The sequence below is a fragment of the Eretmochelys imbricata genome, chromosome 15 (genome assembly GCF_965152235.1).
Source record: "Eretmochelys imbricata isolate rEreImb1 chromosome 15, rEreImb1.hap1, whole genome shotgun sequence".
Taxonomy (NCBI): domain Eukaryota; kingdom Metazoa; phylum Chordata; order Testudines; family Cheloniidae; genus Eretmochelys; species Eretmochelys imbricata.
In genome coordinates this window covers 996,198-1,015,016 of record NC_135586.1, presented here as the reverse complement: position 1 = coordinate 1,015,016, position 18,819 = coordinate 996,198, and the positions used below count along the sequence as shown (strand labels likewise).

The 18,819-nt window shown below is 43.3% G+C and overlaps 1 protein-coding gene across 11 annotated transcripts in view; it reads right to left on the bottom strand.

Moving 5' to 3' along the window:
• Positions 1-18,819, bottom strand: part of MTMR3 (myotubularin related protein 3) — a 233,500-nt gene that overhangs the window by 179,405 nt on the left and 35,276 nt on the right. The gene's annotated exons all lie outside the window — the stretch shown is intronic.

The following is an 18,819-nucleotide window of genomic DNA, read 5'->3' as shown; positions in this document are numbered from 1 at the left end:
GTAGTTGTAAGAAAGCTTGACAGAGATCTTGTAGGTGTTTGTCTCTGTCTGAGGGGTTGGAGCAAATGCGGTTGTATCGCAGAGCTTGGCTGTAGACGATGGATCGTGTGGTGTGGTCAGGGTGAAAGCTGGAGGCATGCAGGTAGGAATAGCGGTCAGTAGGTTTCCGGTATAGGGTGGTGTTTATGTGACCATTGTTTATTAGCACTGTAGTGTCCAGGAAGTGGATCTCTTGTGTGGACTGGACCAGGCTGAGGTTGGTGGTGGGATGGAAATTGTTGAAATCATGGTGGAATTCCTCAAGGGCTTCTTTTCCATGGGTCCAGATGATGAAGATGTCATCAATATAGCGTAAGTAGAGTAGGGGCTTTAGGGGACGAGAGCTGAGGAAGCGTTGTTCTAAATCAGCCATAAAAATGTTGGCATACTGTGGGGCCATGCGGGTACCCATAGCAGTGCCGCTGATCTGAAGGTATACATTGTCCCCAAATGTGAAATAGTTATGGGTAAGGACAAAGTCACAAAGTTCAGCCACCAGGTTAGCCGTGACATTATCGGGGATAGTGTTCCTGACGGCTTGTAGTCCATCTTTGTGTGGAATGTTGGTGTAGAGGGCTTCTACATCCATAGTGGCCAGGATGGTGTTATCAGGAAGATCACCGATGGATTGAAGTTTCCTCAGGAAGTCAGTGGTGTCTCGAAGGTAGCTGGGAGTGCTGGTAGCGTGGGGCCTGAGGAGGGAGTCTACGCATTATTAAGGATCTACAACCTACCCTAAAGGATGACCCAACACTCTCACAAATCTTGGGAGACAGGCCAGTCCTTGCCTACAGACAGCCCCGCAACCTGAAGCAAATACTCACCAACAACCACATACCACACAACAGAACCACTAACCCAGGAACTTATCCTTGCAACAAAGCCCGTTGCCAATTGTGCCCACATATCTATTCAGGGGACACCATCACAGGGCCTAATAACATCAGCCACACTATCAGAGGCTCGTTCACCTGCACATCCACCAATGTGATTTATGCCATCATGTGCCAGCAATGCCCCTCTGCCATGTACATTGGTCAAACTGGACAGTCTCTACGTAAAAGAATAAATGGACACAAATCAGATGTCAAGAATTATAACATTCATAAACCAGTCGGAGAACACTTCAATCTCTCTGGTCACGCAATCACAGACATGACGGTCGCTATCTTAAAACAAAAAAACTTCAATTCCAGACTCCAGCGAGAAACTGCTGAATTGGAATTCATTTGCAAATTGGATACTATTAATTTAGGCTTAAATAGAGACTGGGAGTGGCTAAGTCATTATGCAAGGTAGCCTATTTCCTCTTGTTTTTTCCTCCTCCCCCCCCCCCCCCCGATGTTCTGGTTTAACTTGGATTTAAACTTGTAGAGTGGTCAGTTTGGATGAGCTATTAGTGATCAATGGCTCCATGTCTAGTTGGCAGCCGGTGTCAAGTGGAGTGCCCCAGGGGTCGGTCCTGGGGCCGGTTTTGTTCAATATCTTCATAAATGATCTGGAGGATGGTGTGGATTGCACTCTCAGCAAATTTGCGGACGATACTAAACTGGGAGGAGTGGTAGATACGCTGGAGGGGAGGGATAGGATACAGAAGGACCTAGACAAATTGGAGGATTGGGCCAAAAGAAATCTGATGAGGTTCAATAAGGATAAGTGCAGGGTCCTGCACTTAGGACGGAAGAATCCAATGCACCGCTACAGACTAGGGACCGAATGGCTAGGCAGCAGTTCTGCGGAAAAGGACCTAGGGGTGACAGTGGACGAGAAGCTGGATATGAGTCAGCAGTGTGCCCTTGTTGCCAAGAAGGCCAATAGCATTTTGGGATGTATAAGTAGGGGCATAGCGAGCAGATCGAGGGACGTGATCGTCCCCCTCTATTCGACATTGGTGAGGCCTCATCTGGAGTACTGTGTCCAGTTTTGGGCCCCACACTACAAGAAGGATGTGGATAAATTGGAGAGAGTCCAGCGAAGGGCAACAAAAATGATTAGGGGTCTAGAACACATGACTTATGAGGGAGCTGGGATTGTTTAGCCTGCAGAAGAGAAGAATGAGGGGGGATTTGATAGCTGCTTTCAACTACCTGAAAGGGGGTTCCAAAGAGGATGGCTCTAGACTGTTCTCAATGGTAGCAGATGACAGAACGAGGAGTAATGGCCTCAAGTTGCAGTGGGGGAGGTTTAGATTGGATATTAGGAAAAACTTTTTCACTAAGAGGGTGGTGAAACACTGGAATGCGTTGCCTAGGGAGGTGGTGGAATCTCCTTCCTTGGAAGTTTTTAAGGTCAGGCTTGACAAAGCCCTGGCTGGGATGATTTAACTGGGAATTGGTCCTGCTTCGAGCAGGGGGTTGGACTAGATGACCTTCAGGGGTCCCTTCCAACCCTGATATTCTATGATTCTATGATTCTATGATTACCAGCAGGAGAGTGAGTTTGTGTGTGTATGGGGGTGGGTTTTTGGAGGGGGGTGAGGGAGTGAGAGAACCTGGATTTGTGCAGGAAATGGCCTAACTTGATTATCATGCACATTGTGTAAAGAGTTGTCACTTTGGATGGGCTATCACCAGCAGGAGAGTGAATTTGTGTGGGGGGGTGGAGGGTGAGAAAACCTGGATTTGTGCTGGAAATGGCCTAACCTGATGATTACTTTAGATAAGCTATTACCAGCAGGACAGTGGGGTGGGAGGAGGTATTGTTTCATATTCTCTGTGTATATATAAAGTCTGCTGCAGTTTCCACGGTATGCATCTGATGAAGTGAGCTGTAGCTCACGAAAGCTCATGCTCAAATAAATTGGTTAGTCTCTAAGGTGCCACAAGTCCTCCTTTTCTTTTTGCGAATACAGACTAACACGGCTGTTACTCTGAAACCACAGTTATACAGTAATTTTACCTCACTGATCAGATCACATACAATGCTCACAAAATTATATCAGTATTTATACATTAATACATAGCAATTCCACATCTGTCACGCTAAGTATGAAATTTCAATACTTTATGTTCAAAAGAATGAAATGAACCAGTTTTTCTTCAAAGTTACAGGTCAGTCATGAGAGAGTCAGAACTACCTTTTTACAATAGTTAATGCAATGAAGAGATCCCAGAGTACATTAAATTCTTCTAATCTGCCCTCCCAATCTGTAGGTAGTTTTATGTACAGGAAGTACCTGTTGCAAATCTCTGATCCAGTCAGTCCTTCTGAGAGGGTGGGTGATCTGACTCCCACTAACTAGTGATGTCTTTTGGCTAAATGTGTAAATTTCATTTTGTATTTATTCAGTGTAACACCATTCATTTTATGTACAAATAAACTTAGAACAAATGGGATCACTGTAGTTTATTCTGGATACATGATCTGCTACGTTTCAGAGTAGCAGCCGTGTTAGTCTGTTTCGCAAAAAGAAAAGGAGTACTAGTGGCACCTTAGAGACTAACAAATCTGCTACCTTTCCCTTAAAAATGATATGGACACATATATCCACATGCAAGTTTCATTTCTCACTGTCAGGCTGGTGGACCTGCAGAATGAAAAGCTGTTCCTTTCCAGCCTGTGATCATTCAGGAAAAAAACCCTGACTATTGTACCAAGAACTTTTTTCTTTTTAAAAAAGCATGGCGGTAGTACTATGACTTTCCAGCTCATCCCACTTTGGTGCACGACCCTCAGAGTAACAGTTGAAACAGTTGTGGGGATTACCTGATAGCTAGTGTTGGCTAAGTACTAATGCTTTCAGCAAAGGACTAGGAACCTGAATACCACCATAAATTACTGACTTTTGTACAAGTCAAAACCTTGTGTCTCAGACCAACCGAGCTAAGAAAGCTGAGGATTTTTTAAAAAAAAGGTGAATTAGAAAAGAAGAAAAAAACAGAGTGAGTATTTGACATATATAAAAAAAAGCACAAGTGAACCTGAAAAAGCACAAGAACAAATCCGCACAGACACACCCCTGGAACCCTGACCTGGGGTATTCTATCTGCTACCCAAGATCCATAAATATGGAAATCCTGGACGCCCCATCATCTCAGGCATTGGCACCCTGACAGCAGGATTGTCTGGCAATGTAGACTCCCTCCTCAGGCCCTACGCTACCAGCACTCCCAGCTATCTTCGAGACACCACTGACTTCCTGAGGAAACTACAATCCATCGGTGATCTTCCTGAAAACACCATCCTGGCCACTATGGATGTAGAAGGCGTCTACACCAACATTCCACACAAAGATGGACTACAAGCCGTCAGGAACAGTATCCCTGATAATGTCACGGCAAACTTGGTGGCTGAACTTTGTGACTGTGTCCTCACCCATAACTATTTCACATTTAGGGACAATGTATACCTTCAAATCAGCAGCACTGCTATAGGTACCCACATGGCCCCACAGTATGCCAACATTTTTATGGCTGACTTAGAACAACGCTTCCTCACCTCTCGTCCCCTAATGTCCCTACTCTACCTTGCGCTACATTGATGACATCTTCATCATCTGGACCCATGGAAAAGAAGCCCTTGAGGAATTCCACCATGATTTCAACAATTTCCATCCTACCATCAACCTCAGCCTGGACCAGTCCACACAAGAGATCCAATTCCGGGACACTACGGTGCTAATAAGCGATGGTCACATAAACACCACCCTACACTGGAAACCTACTGACCGCTATACTAACCTACATTCCTCCAGCTTCCATCCAGGACACACCACACGATCCATTGTCTACAGCCAAGCTCTACGATACAACCGCATTTGCTCCAACCCCTCAGACAGAGACAAACACCTACAAGATCTCTATCAAGCATTCTTACAAGTACAATACCCAGCTGCTGAAGTGAAGAAACAGACTGACAGAGCCAGAAGAGTACCCAGAAGTCACCTACTACAGGACAGGCCTAACAAAGAAAATAACAGAACGCCACTAGCCATCACCTTCAGCCCCCAACTAAAACCTCTCCAACGCATCTTCAAGGATCTACAATGTATCCTGAAGGACGACCCATCACTCTCACAGATCTTGGGAGACAGACCAGTCCTTGCTTACAGACAACCCCCCAACCTGAAGCAAATACTCACCAGCAACCACACACTACACAACAGAACCACTAACCCACGAACCTATCCTTGCAACAAAGCCCACTGCCAATTGTGTCCACATATCTATTCAGGGGACACAATCATAGGGCTTACTCACATCAGCCACACTATCAGAGGCTCGTTCACCTGCACATCTACCAAGGTGATATACGCCATCATGTGCCAGCAATGCCCCTCTGCCATGTACATAGGCCAAACTGGACAGTATCTACGTAAAAGAATAAATGGACACAAATCAGATGTCAAGAATTATAACATTCATAAACCAGTCGGAGAACACTTCAATCTCTTTGGTCACTCGATTACAGACCTAAAAGTGGCATTCTTCAACAAAAAAACTTCAAAACAGACTCCAAAGAGAGACTGCTGAATTGGAATTAATTTGCAAACTGAATACAATTAACTTAGACCTGAATAAAGACTGGGAGTGGATGTATCATTACACAAAGTAAAACTATTTCCCCATGTGTTCCCCCCCCCCGCCCCCCCCGCTGCTGTTCCTCAGACGTTCTTGTCAACCGCTGGAAATGCCCCACCTCGATTATCACTACAAAAGGTCGGTCCCCCCCACCCGGTAATAGCTCACCTTACCTGATCATTCTCCTTCCAGTGTGTATGGTAACACCCATTGTTTCATGTTCTCTGTGTATATAAATCTCCCCACTGTATTTTCCACTGAATGCATCCGATGAAGTGAGCTGTAGCTCACGAAAGCTTATGCTCAAATAAATTGTTAGTCTCTAAGGTGCCACAAGTCCTCCTTTTCTTTTTTCTAAAAGAACAGTCACTGATAATTTCATACTGACTCTGAAAATCCATCCTTCCTAAAAAGTTATTTCAGGATATTTCAGGATCTATATACTGAAACCTTTGGGGAAGAAAAAAAAAATCACACCACACTGTCCACTGCATGGATAAAGCAGATAAAATGCAGGTGAATAAAGATAGCAGTGGTATGAAGGGGAAGTCACTCTAAGGGGGATGAGAGCCACAATTAGGGAGATAAAAATAGGCCAACCAAACCCATAGGACTTCAGTGAGTAAATTAAAAGGATCCGTTCAATATTAGCTTGCCAGCTGTTCTCCTCGATACTGTTGGTACTGTTGACCATTTTTTGGGAGGATGGGTGGGGGGAGAAGAATGCAAGAAGGATCTGGTTCTGAAGGAAATTGCCAATGATGGAGCCAGATAGTTTTACAGGGAGATGGCCACTTTCTGCACCTCTGAAATCCACATGGATCAAGTCTTTTTGTGGTACAGCATCCCTGCTACCATCACACCATCTCCAAGGAAGACTCTGAAGGAAACTCTGAAAGTGCAAACTTAGTTTTCAGTCTCCTGCATGACCGTAGGACACAAATCCACATATGTTCTTTGTAAAAATGCTGGTGTTTCTGGTTGCCTGTACTTAGAAAGGAGTCTTTAAATTAACATATTGTCAAGTACTGCTGAAGTTGAAGAAACTGGCTTTAAAACCAAAGAAAAAACACTTTGTATACCACCAAGTGTAAGACAGGTGGAATGCAACAGAACTTCAAATCTTGTACATAGCTAAGTCACCTGTACTGTTTTGTAGAAAAATATCATCACTGATTTTCCTACAGACCTGAGGAAAAGAACCACAGAACTGTAGAGCTGGAAGGGATCTCAAGAGGTTATCTAGTCCAGTGCTTCTCAAGCTATTTGATGTGGGGGACTGGCAATTTTTTTTTCCAATGTGCACACAGACCAGCAGCCGATGGCTTGCGGTCTGGTGCCGGTCCACGGACCACCACTTTGAGTAGCACTGATCTAGTCCATCCCCCCACACTTAGGCAGGATTACTTATACCTAGACCATCCCTGACAGATGTTTGTTTAACCTGTTCTTCAAAACCACCAAGGACAGGAATCTAATCTACAGCCTCCCTAAATAACCTGTTCCAGTGCTTTATTATCCGCATAGTTAGAAATTTTTCCTTAATATCCAACCTAAACCTCCCTTGCTGCAAACTAAATAGATTCCTTCTTGTCCTATCCTCACTGGACATGGAGAACGATTGATCACCATCCTCTTTATAACAGCTTCTGAAATATCTGAAGCCTGTGTTCTCCCTCTCCCTCCCCAAGAGCCTCTCTTCTCTAGATTAAACATGCCAAACTCCTTCAACCTTTTCTCATATGTCATGTTTTCTAAAATTCTTATCTTTTTTGTTGCTCTCCTCTGGAATCTCTCCAATTTGTTCACAAAGTGTGGTACCCAAAACTGGACACAGTACTCTAGCTGAGGCTCCACCAATGCTGAGTAGAGTGGAACAATTACCTTCCATATCTTACATACAACACTCGTGTTAATTCATCACAGAATGATATCTGCCTTTTTTGCAAGAGCATCACACTTCTAATATTCATGTAATGATGTACTTGTTTTCTATAGTCAAATTCTTGTTTCATAATTAATTATTTTGGTGAGGTAGTGGCATTGTTTACATTGAGGTATATTTAGAATGGCACTGAGATTATTCTGGTAACCAGGTCTGCTTCCTAATTTCACATTGCTGTCAAATTTAACCACCGAGTCAAAAGGTTAACAATATCACTGTTTTTATAGGTTTCAGAGTAGCAGCCGTGTTAGTCTGTATTCGCAAAAAGAAAACAAGTACTTGTGGCACCTTACAGACTAACAAATTTATTTGAGCATCCGATGAAGTGAGCTGTAGCTCACGAAAGTTTATGCTCAAATAAATTTGTTAGTCTGTAAGGTGCCACAAGTACTCGTTTTCTTGTTGTTTTTATGTAATTTAATAACTGCTGTCCTGTATTTAATTCTTTTAATTTTAAATGTGTTTCAGAAATACTATTGTTATAGAAGACAACATACAAAATTAATTCAATTCATACAAAGAGTGAAAAGCCTGGGGTCCTCATAATTAGCGGTTTCTGTTTTTTCTTATGAATACAATATAGGCTTCCCTGGCAGTTCCTCTTTACCTTGATAAAGGCTTCTGAAAAAAAATCTAAATAAAATGAATCAGTGCCGGCCAACAGGGTTAAAAACCACTTAACACAACATGGAGACAGTTCTCTAACTGATACAAAAGAACTCAGAGAAAACCATTTTATAAGAGTTGGATGCATAATGGATTTTTCGCAGGGCCAGCCCTGGGGGTGGGCAGTCCAGGCAGTGGCCCAGGGCAGTCACCATGCACACGATTTGTCTGATTCCTACCTGACCTGCGAGGCAGCAAGCAGGCAGGCGCAGGCAGGCGGAGGCAGCAGCATCTGGAGTGGGGGGAGGGAACCAAGCTACAGGGGCCAGCTGGACGACCAGCTGAGCCAGGTGACTTCTCCGGAGCAGAGGTGCCATGCTCCCCCCCAGCCCCGACACACCCCACCCGACCCCGCTCCACTGCCATGTGCAGCCACCTCTGCTCCTTCCCCGGCCTCCCCTGGAGCCGCCCCAGGCCACTCTGGACTGGGAGCATCCTCCTGTCTACTGTGCAGTGGGGGAGGGGATTAATGTCATGTGTCCCCCTCCCCATGTACCCAGTCTCCACTGAGCTGGAGTGATGGGGCAGGGGGAATCTGTGTGTGCTGTTGCTTCTCTGGGTCCAGAGCTGCCGGCAGCAACTTGTGTCTGAACAAGCCTTCAGGCTCCAGACATTCAGGGCTTTCTTAAAGCCTGCTCCTACACCTACACCCACACACACACACCAGCAGGGCTCCCTGCATCCAGGTCACTTTCCCCACCTGGGCTGTGCTGTGAGGCATCAGGAGCTGCTGCTCTCCTGCCCGTTCCTTAGACAGCCCAGGCGGGGAAAGTGACCCTGATGCAGGGAGCCCTGACATAGCTCCTTGCTCCCCCTACCCAAGCCCCTTAGAAGTCTGCAGGGTGGAGGAGCAGCAGTCCAAGCAGGGAGTGAGCAACAATGCCAGCAGCTCCAAAAATCCAGGCCAGTTTCCCCGCGTGGGTGCAAGAGGGAGATGCAGAGGTTGGGGTGCAGGGGGCACAGTGCAGGGGTTAGGAGTGCAGGATGGGGACAGAGGTTGGGGTAAATGGGGCACAATGCAGGGATTAGGGGCGTAGGAGGGAGGTTCAGGGGTTACAGGTGAAGGGGGCACAGTGCAAGGGTTAGGGGTACAGGAGGGAGTGTTAGGATATATTTCAGAGTAACAGCTGTGTTAGTCTGCATTCTCAAAAAGAAAAGGAGTACTTGTGGCTCCTTTTCTTTTTGTTAGGATATAGATATTCAGGCCTGTCTGTAAAGGCCTATACTCTAAGAATCTAGGTGTATTCTTATCACTTGGCTAGTTATAGAGGTATAAAAGAAAGAATCAAAATCACTGTCTGCTGGTGTAATCTCCTTCTCTTACTGTGACAGTCTGAGGCCCTGTTCTTAGGCTAAGACCTTCGGCTAAGCAACAGAGGCAGCCATAAGCTGGGAAGCGACAGGTCACCTCCTCACACTCCAACCTAGTCACATTGAAATAAGGTGCTATTGGGCTGTTAGGAATACAATCCTGTCCTGATAATGCCTATCACCTCCAGAGAAAGGGAAGTGCCTAGAAGATGTAAAAGGAAACTTAGTTTGATAGCATCCTGTCTGGCAAGAACTCACTTATCAATAGCTGAGATGTGAAATCCTCACTTCTGTATTGTTTTGTCATTATAGTTCCCACTTTGCCATTGTTTGTCTGTATAATCTCTGTCTGGTTCTGTGATTGTTCCTGTCTGCTGTATAATTAATTTTGCTGGGTGTAAACTAATTAAGGTGGTGGGATATAACTGGTTACATAATCATGTTACAATATGTTAGGATTGGTTAGTTAAATTTCAGGAAAATGATTGGTTAAGGTATAGCTAAGCAGAACTCAAGTTTTGCTATATAGTCTGCAATCAATCAGGAAGTGGGTGGGTGTGTGAGGGGAATGGGAACCGGGAATGGGGATGGGGAAACTGGAATCATGTTTTGCTAAAGGGGGAATTGGAATCATGTTTGTGCCCCATTGTGCCCCATTGTTTTGCTAACGGCAAAACCCATGTTTGGCTAACGGCAGGAATGGGAACAGGGCCACAGGTCTAAGGCTCTGTGGTGTCAGAGCTGGGAAGGGGGATACTAAGGAAGGAAACTGGAATCATGCTTGCTGGAAGTTCACCCCAATAAACATTGAATTGTTTGCACCTTTGGACTTCAGGTATTGTTGCTCTCTGTTCATGCAAGAAGGACTAGGGAAGTAAGTGGGTGAAGGAATAAGCCCCTAACAGGGTGGTTCAGAGGGTAGGAGTGAAGGGGGTGTAGGGACTGAGGCACAGTGCAGAGGTTAGGGGCATAGGAGGGGCAATCTACAGTAAGTAAAAATAGTTGAGTCAAATTGAAACATTTAGTTTTGACTCTATTAATTTTTTTTTTTTTTTTTAAGATTTCAAGGCTTTTTGACAAAAATAGTTGGAAGAGCAAGAGGTGGTATCTCCCTTGAAAGCTTTAACCCAGTCATTAGTGCACTCACCTGAGATGGAAGTGACCCAAGTTCAATTCCCCACCCCTAACATAGAAAGGATTTGAACTGGGGCTCCAACACTGCAGGAAAGTGTTCTACCACTGGGTTATGCTGGTGTGGGTCTTTTTCTCTTTCTCCTACTTAAAATGGAGAGAGACCCACAACAGCATAACCCAGTGGTAGCACACTCGCCTGATGTTCTAACTGGGTCTCCCACATCGTAGGTGCATGTTCTAATCACCAGACTACAGAGTCATTCTGATTCTCTTCACCTGTCCTAATATCAATTAATTACAGTGCGATTTTCCAAGCTTCCTTCCACATGTACCTATTTTAATATTTCTTCTTCCTGACCCCATACTCACTAGATTTCTTAATTCCCTAATCTATACTTTCCAGAATCTAATATACTTGTTATTACTTCACTCAGCAAGGCCATCCCTTATTACACTGAAGTCAAGTTGCCATGGTCAGTGGTTTCAAGATTCCCCATTAACAACAGTAATACTCCTTCTGTACTCTGACACCCATCAGAGGCAGCAGATAACTCTGGTGAGGTGATGGCTGTGCTGCTGGTGTAGGAGAGAACCCCACTAAAAATATGCCCAGAGATCCCTGGGGTTTGGACCAGCATTAGTCGTGGATTCCTAGCTGCCACTGATTTTCTCTACTCCTTCCCTGTCTACATCATGACCACTGAGGAGAACAGAGACCAAAAACCATACTTTCAAAAAGTAGAGGATTCTGGATTTTGTTTCCTCCACACATTTATAGTTGAGAGAAGAAATGTAAGAACTAAAGTCTTCAGCACAATGCTGAATTCAGAAAGCAGTCATGTGCCTATTTGCTATAGAATTTAGTGGCTTCCCCCGCCCCCCCAAGGCTGTGTGCAACCAAATATATTTAAATTAGACAGGAATAATGTTTATAATGTTTCCCACAGCCTGTGATTTTTACAAGTGGGATTAGATCAGAATCGGGAATGAAGGGCCCTGACAGATTTGCATTTAGAGTCAGGGGGAGCCAAAGGCATCTTTTTGCGTAGTCTACTTTCTATTACCTAAAGATTTCAGAGTAACAGCCATGTTAGTCTGTATTCGCAAAAAGAAAAGGAGTACTTGTGGCACCTTAGAGACTAACCAATTTATTTGAGCATAAGCTTTCGTGAGCTACAGGTAAACACCCATTTTTTCATGCTTTGTGTGTATAAAAAGATCTTCTATACTTTCCACAGTATGCATCCGATGAAGTGAGCTGTAGCTCATGAAAGCTTATGCTCAAATAAATTGGTTAGTCGCTAAGGTGCCACAAGTACTCCTTTTCTTTTTACTATTAGCTAAAGGCAATTCAACTAATGTTTACGGGGCTCAGTTCGACAGTACTCCAGTGGAGGCTACATTTAACACTGGAATCACTTTTCTCATCCTGTTTGAAATTTTGTATGAAAATTCCTTATTTCATTTCCAAAACCAAGGCTGGGAGAGGGCAGACAGCAGACCATTCACGTGTTCAGCTCATGTTCAGTACACTGCATGGGGCAGCAGACTCATTTCTGAAGCTTCAAAAGGATAAAATAGTGCTGAAGATTTATTTTTCTTTTCTCCAAACCTTAAGATGAACAAGTAATTCCCTGCAACTAGAAAGTTGCAACATCTTCCTTCAGTGAAGGCTGGGCATGCAACTGGGTCTTAAGAGCCCCTGATAACAACTAGGGGCAAAGCAGAGGTAGATTCTGAACCAGGCTCACAAGACTACTCTCTTGCTCAATCAGAGTTGTCACAGTCATGCATTGGCTTGGCGTGGTTTCCTCCCCACACTATGACTTGTAGGACAGCATTGCAGACCATAGATCAAGTATGGAAGAGTGCCCAACCTGACATCTGGAGGGCAGTATCCAACACGTAGCCTCGGTTGATATAAAAGCCATTCTCTGGTTAAGGAACCTGGACCTCAATTGCTAACATCTGCATACAAGAGAGCGACTGACCAGAAGTAGCTAGGATGGTCCTGAAAAGATGGCAGACTCAGCACTGAACAGTTAAGCTTTGCCTGTCCTAAGGAAGTCTGAATTTATTTTCCACCATTGCTAATGTTTCAGGGACCTGCTTACAACTTAGTTCCAGAGCTCCCTATAACTGTGCTGAAGGCCTAAACCTGTTCCAGACTTTAGCCTGACTACATAACAATGTTAAGGTCCCAGCTAGTATAGCGGACTCATAGGGTAGCATGAGCTCCCTTTTGTCTGTAGTTTTGAGGGGACTTGAGCAGGTCCCTAGCATCCTGGCTGTTAATTGTCATAACTTCTGTGGTACTTTCAGAATCAGAGAGCATACAGGAAATGTGACCCCCCACTGCCACCTATATGACAGCCAAAGTCTGGATGAAGTTTACTAATTTGCCAATATAAGATTCATTTTCCGAGTCAGGTTAACCTGTAGCACACCCCATCAGGCTAGGACTGGAGAACAGAACCCAAATCCAAATTATTCAACTACCAGTCTCCAAGGGGTTGCTGTTACACATGTAATGGTCACTTGCCCCATTAAGGATCCCTCTAGATGAGACCTGATCTACACTAAAAAGTTAGGTTACCCACCCACATCATTCAGGGATGTGAAAAACCCATACCCCTGAGTGATGTAGTTAAACCAACCTAATCCCTAATATAGACAGCATTAGGTTGACAGAAGAATTCTTCTATCAACCTAGCTACTGCCTCTCAGGGAGATGGGATTACCTACACCAACAGAACTCCTACTATTGGCAAAGGCAGCACCCACTCTGAAATGCTACAGCACACTACAGCTGTGCCACTGTAGCATTTCAAATATAGACAAGCTCTAAGATATGAACTGTATTAAAGCACAGTTCAACAGCAGCTGTAACTAACTAGTGATATAAACCAGGCCTACATCAAGGATTGTGATCTTTCTTAATGTAAGTTTTTCCTCTCATAACCGGATATCCAGGAGCCTGGTTAGCTCAACTCGTACTCTAAACTAAATTGTGTTTATTTGAGAAAGTATAGTTTTACACAAGGGTGACCAACTCATGTTAAACCACCATTTTTGTCACCTTTATATACATAAATATGTTATGTACATATTTACATGTACTTTATATACATAAAAATGTGATGACCATGTTGCCACAGTAACAGTTTATACAGAGCTTGATGAGACTCTGACAAAAAAAATTCAGCACAAAAAAATTTAGTCCAGTACATAAAGGTTGAAATTTGTCATTATGCTGGTTTACAAGGGTCTAATGCACCAGCTACTATTACAGAATCCACTACTTGTGTAACCTACTCCCTTCATCCATAATGGAATAGTAGGTAGGTAGCAGAGCGCACTGAGCTCTCTCGTGGCCCAGAAGACTAGCCATACTGACTCGCCTATTAACAGTGAGTGAACTTAAGTCTGAGGGTTTCGTTTTTTTAAACTCTAAAATGTAACCATTTTAGGAGGAAGAATCAGTGATAAGCTTTTGCAGATGGTTGCTGCTGCACTTCTACAAGAGCATCCCATTTGTACAGACAACAGAGAAAACTATTTTATTGTTCCCAGTTTCTCAGCTTCTAATAGATCCTTGGTTATAGAAGATATTCTTGCTTATAAAAGATTTAAAAGTCTTTGCACACTCTTGCTTGGTTACAGTTATCCTGACATCTGTCCATTACCAAGATAAGATAAGAAAGCAGCAGACAAGTGCTAAGAGACCTTGGTGAAGTTAAGTCTCCAAGACAGGAACAATCAAAATACAAACATTTTCTAAAACAGTAGGCCAGAAATGTGTATTACAGACAAGAATAAGCAAGATATATGCTTTGAAGAAAAAGGCTTTACAAAAGAACTTTTGAAGTTCTATTTGTTTTTTCATAGATTCAAAGGCCAGACATCTTTTTCAACCTCCTGCATAACACTGTCCATAGAAGAACAGTTTCCAAACATGCATCAGATGAAGTGAGCTGCAGCTCACGAAAGCTTATACTCAAATAAATTGGTTAGTCTCTAAAGGTGCCACAAGTACTCCTTTTCTTTTTGCAAATACAGACTAACACGGCTGTTACCTTCCAGTTGTGCATTAAGCAACATAATTTACATCTGTGTTGTGTTATCTGTGTTTGCATCCTGTCTGCAAGGGGAGAAGTCTGAGAAGTGGAGCATTTTGATCTATGGTTTATTTTTACAATAGCATCTTTGAAGTCGCTTTATGGGACTACTTACATGAGAGAGTGTTTTAGAACCTGGACCTATAAAGTGTAATTTTATTCAGAACTTCTTATACATCTGAAGTAACATAAAAAGGCTTTTAGCCCCAGGCCTACAACTGACAGTCCACCTGCACCATCAAATGCAGGATTTGTAGAGGCAAAGGCAACAATTACTTATGTTAACACTGAAAAATTCCTTAGAGTTTCAATCAGCACAAGTCTAAAAATGTAACATTTTATTCAGTGTAAGACATCAACATCTATTTAATGCAATACAATACATAATTACAGTCCATAATAAAAGTCAGTTCTCACCATATACAATTCAAAATCAGAGGATGCTTTCAAGATTTTCACAATTAAATATTTAAAGAAAGCCAACTTTGTAACTTTATTTGTATTACCTACGAGTCCTAGTCATGGACTAGAACCCCATTATGCTTTCTGCTGTACAAACAGAAAGCAAACTGATGGGCCCTGCAACAAAGAGCTTACAATCTACAGGTTTCAGAGTAACAGCCGTGTTAGTCTGTATTCGCAAAAAGAAAAGGAGTACTTGTGGCACCTTAGAGACTAACCAATTTATTTGAGCATGAGCTTTCGTGAGCTACAGCTCACTTCTCCCATTAAACTTCTAATCTTTCAATACTAGGGACAAACAATTAAAAGATTCATTCAAACAGCAGAACAAGCTGAAGCAGTAACTGACTGAGACAGTACTTATACAATCACAACCTCCTTTTCTCCAAGAACATTTACTCATGCACCACTAAATATCTGTTAATTTTTCAATATTTCATTGAGACTATTACTTGAAATGAAGGGAGACTTCACTTGCAGTTGAATTACCATTGACAGAAGCCCATTTTCAACATAAATCTCTTCTACATCTCAAGAAGTATGGCTTTTTCTGTTTGAGTAGAAATTGGCACATGTGAAGATCATATTTACTGAAAAAAGAAAAGGAGTACTTGTGGCACCTGAGAGACTTAGAGATGCATCCGATGAAGTGAGCTGTAGCTCACGAAAGCTTATGCTCAAATAAACTGGTTAGTCTCTAAGGTGCCACAAGTACTCCTTTTCTTTTTGCGAATACAGACTAACACGGCTGTTACTCTGAAACCTGTCATATTTACTGAAAAATTATAAGTTTTAAAAGCCTGGTGAGAACACTTTCAGAACGCTGTTATTAACATAGAATCATAGAATATCAGGGTTAGAAGGGACCTCAGGAGGTCATTTAGTCCAACCCCCTGCTCAAAGCAGGAACAATCCCCAACTAATTCATCATCAGTATGTAACTACTGGTCACTTTTCAAAAGTTTTTATCTTCTACACTTCAACAGCTTCTGAAAATGAATATAAGTTCTCCTGTACAGAATGAAGTGCCATTGCTAGTGGCTTCAATAATTAGAGTAATTCCTTATCTAACCTCTCCAGCCCAATGTTACGTTACTTTCTGGCAACCAGCACACCCTTCCTGGACCACCCTGAAACAAAACTTTTAAGCAGTCTGCAAAAAACAATTCCACCTTTCAGTTTGAAGATACTGTGATGGTGTACTCCATAATGTTTTGTGGAAATATGCTTATGAGTGTGAATATGATGTAACTGGAATATGCTTTATGCAAAGTGTGGGCCATTAATGGTGGTTTGGAATCTTGATAGCTCCCACTGACTCGGACAGTTGGTTGTAAATGGCTTCGTTTACTTGCAAACCTTCCTGGGTATGTGCGGGCCAGCCCTGGAAGAATGGAGGCTGGGGTCTCACAGGCACTGTTCCCTCTAAGCTGCGCGTGTGTGTGCGCGCACACAGATCCTAAACCCCGCACACACAAAAAATGAAATACATCAGAGCAAGGCCGAAATATCATTTACGGACGACTTTTGACATCACTCGCTCGCCATCTATCAACACAGCCAGATTCCACATATATAATATATATATATAACGTATAAACATTTTACTCGCTTGGACGCATTTGCCTCATGGCACACAAATTTGAACTCTGCTTCAAAAATTTGCACAGAAGAAATTTTTTGCGCACACGGCCTGCCAAAAATTAGAGGGAACATTGCTCACAGGACACGTGAACGTGTCACCTGATACTGAAATCCATTTTAAACCTGGTGCTTTTCCATTTAGAATGAGGGGTGGGGACCCAGAGAGACAAAAGATTCCCGCCTTGGGGTAAAGCTGTAAAAGGGGGTGGAACAGAACAAAAGGGGCTGCCAGTCATGAGAACATCCCTAGTTTCCACCTAAGATGTATGCTGGAACTAACAAGGACTGTACCAGGGGAAAGGATTGGGCCCGGGCTAGGAAAGAGTCTAGTCTGTGAAAAAAGCTTATTGGAATATCTCTGAGGGTGAGATATTACCTGTAATCAGTTTCTTAACGTATTAGGCTTATACTTGCATGTCTTTGCTCTATTTTGCTTGGTGACTTACTTTGTTCTGTCTGTTATTACTTGAAACCACTTAAATCCTACTTCTTATTCTTAATAAAATCACTTTTATTATTGAACTCAGCGTAAGTGATTAATACGTGGGGTGCATCTCTCTCTATCAATGTTATAGAGGGCAAACAATTTATGAGTTTACCCTGTATATACGTGGGGGAGTGGACCAGAGCTGGGTCTGTATTGCAGCAGGCTAGCATGCCTGGCTCAACAAGACAAGGGTTCTGGAAGTCCCAAGCTGGCAGAGAAAACGGGCTTAGAAGTAATCTCAGTACGTCAGGTGACAGTCCCCAAGGGGGTCTCTGTGACTGAACCAGTCAGATACTATGGAACCTCTCCATTAATCTGGCCTAATCTACACTTAGTAGTTTTGTTGGTACAGCTACAACTCCTGGGGGAATTCTGTGCCAGTGCGCAATGCAGAATTTTGCAGAAATTCATGTGAGCACAGAATTTCCTTTCTTGAACAGAAATGGGCTGCAGTGCTGCTGGCCACTACTAAAGGCTGCTGGACCCAGTAGAGCTCAGCTTGCACATAGAAGACACTGCTGGGGGGACCTAGAGGGTTTCTAGCAGCTGCAATTCCCCACAAGCCCTGAGGGAAGGAGACGGCGGCACACAGGAAACCCCATAGAAGCTTGGAACCAAGCATCAGGCTGTTTCTCCCTCTGGATCCCTGGCCTCTGGGAGATAGGGTGGCTGGGCTCGGGAGGTGGGGGAGCACACAGGGGGGCAGTCAGGAGCTGGGCTCTAGGTTGGAGGGACCCTGCAGCTAGGCTCTAGGGGGGGAAGGGGTTTCGGGTGTATTGGAACTAGGTTGTCATAGGGGTTTCTTTAATAGTCTACTCCTGGGGAAAAAAATTGTGTGTGTATATTGTTACGGACATGCTTGCTGGTAGGTATTTTGAAATTACCATGAAACTGGCATGATTACGTAGTTATTTTTCCAAAAAAAATGCAGAATTTTAAAATATTGTGCACAGACGATTTTTTTGAAGCAGAATTCCCCCAGGAGTAAGCTATACCAACAAAAACCTTCCCTTGCATCGATGCAGCTTATACAAACAAAAAAGAATGCTTTTGCAATTATACCGTTACTGGTTCCGTGAGCAAAATAAGCTAATACCAGCAAAATCATTTTTATGCTGGTATAACTACTTCTACAAATATAAGTATCACAAATAAAAAGTCACACCCCTAACACACTGCTATACCAGTTTTAAAAAACAAGTTTATAGTGTAGACCTGGCCTTACCTAACATGGAATTAACCCAAATACTAACCTTGAGGCTGGTCTACACTGAAAAGCTGTCATAGCTATGTCTCTCGGGGATGTGAAAAACCCACACTGCTGAGAGATGTTAAGCTGACCTAAACACTGGTTCCGACAGTGCTAGGATGACAGAAGAATTCTTCCATGACTTTTTCACCTTCTAATTTGCAAAAGCCTATCCACGAGTGCGGAGAATGCACTAAAGGCCAAGCTTTCCTCCGTAAAGCATGCAAAGCACAAGTCTAATGCAA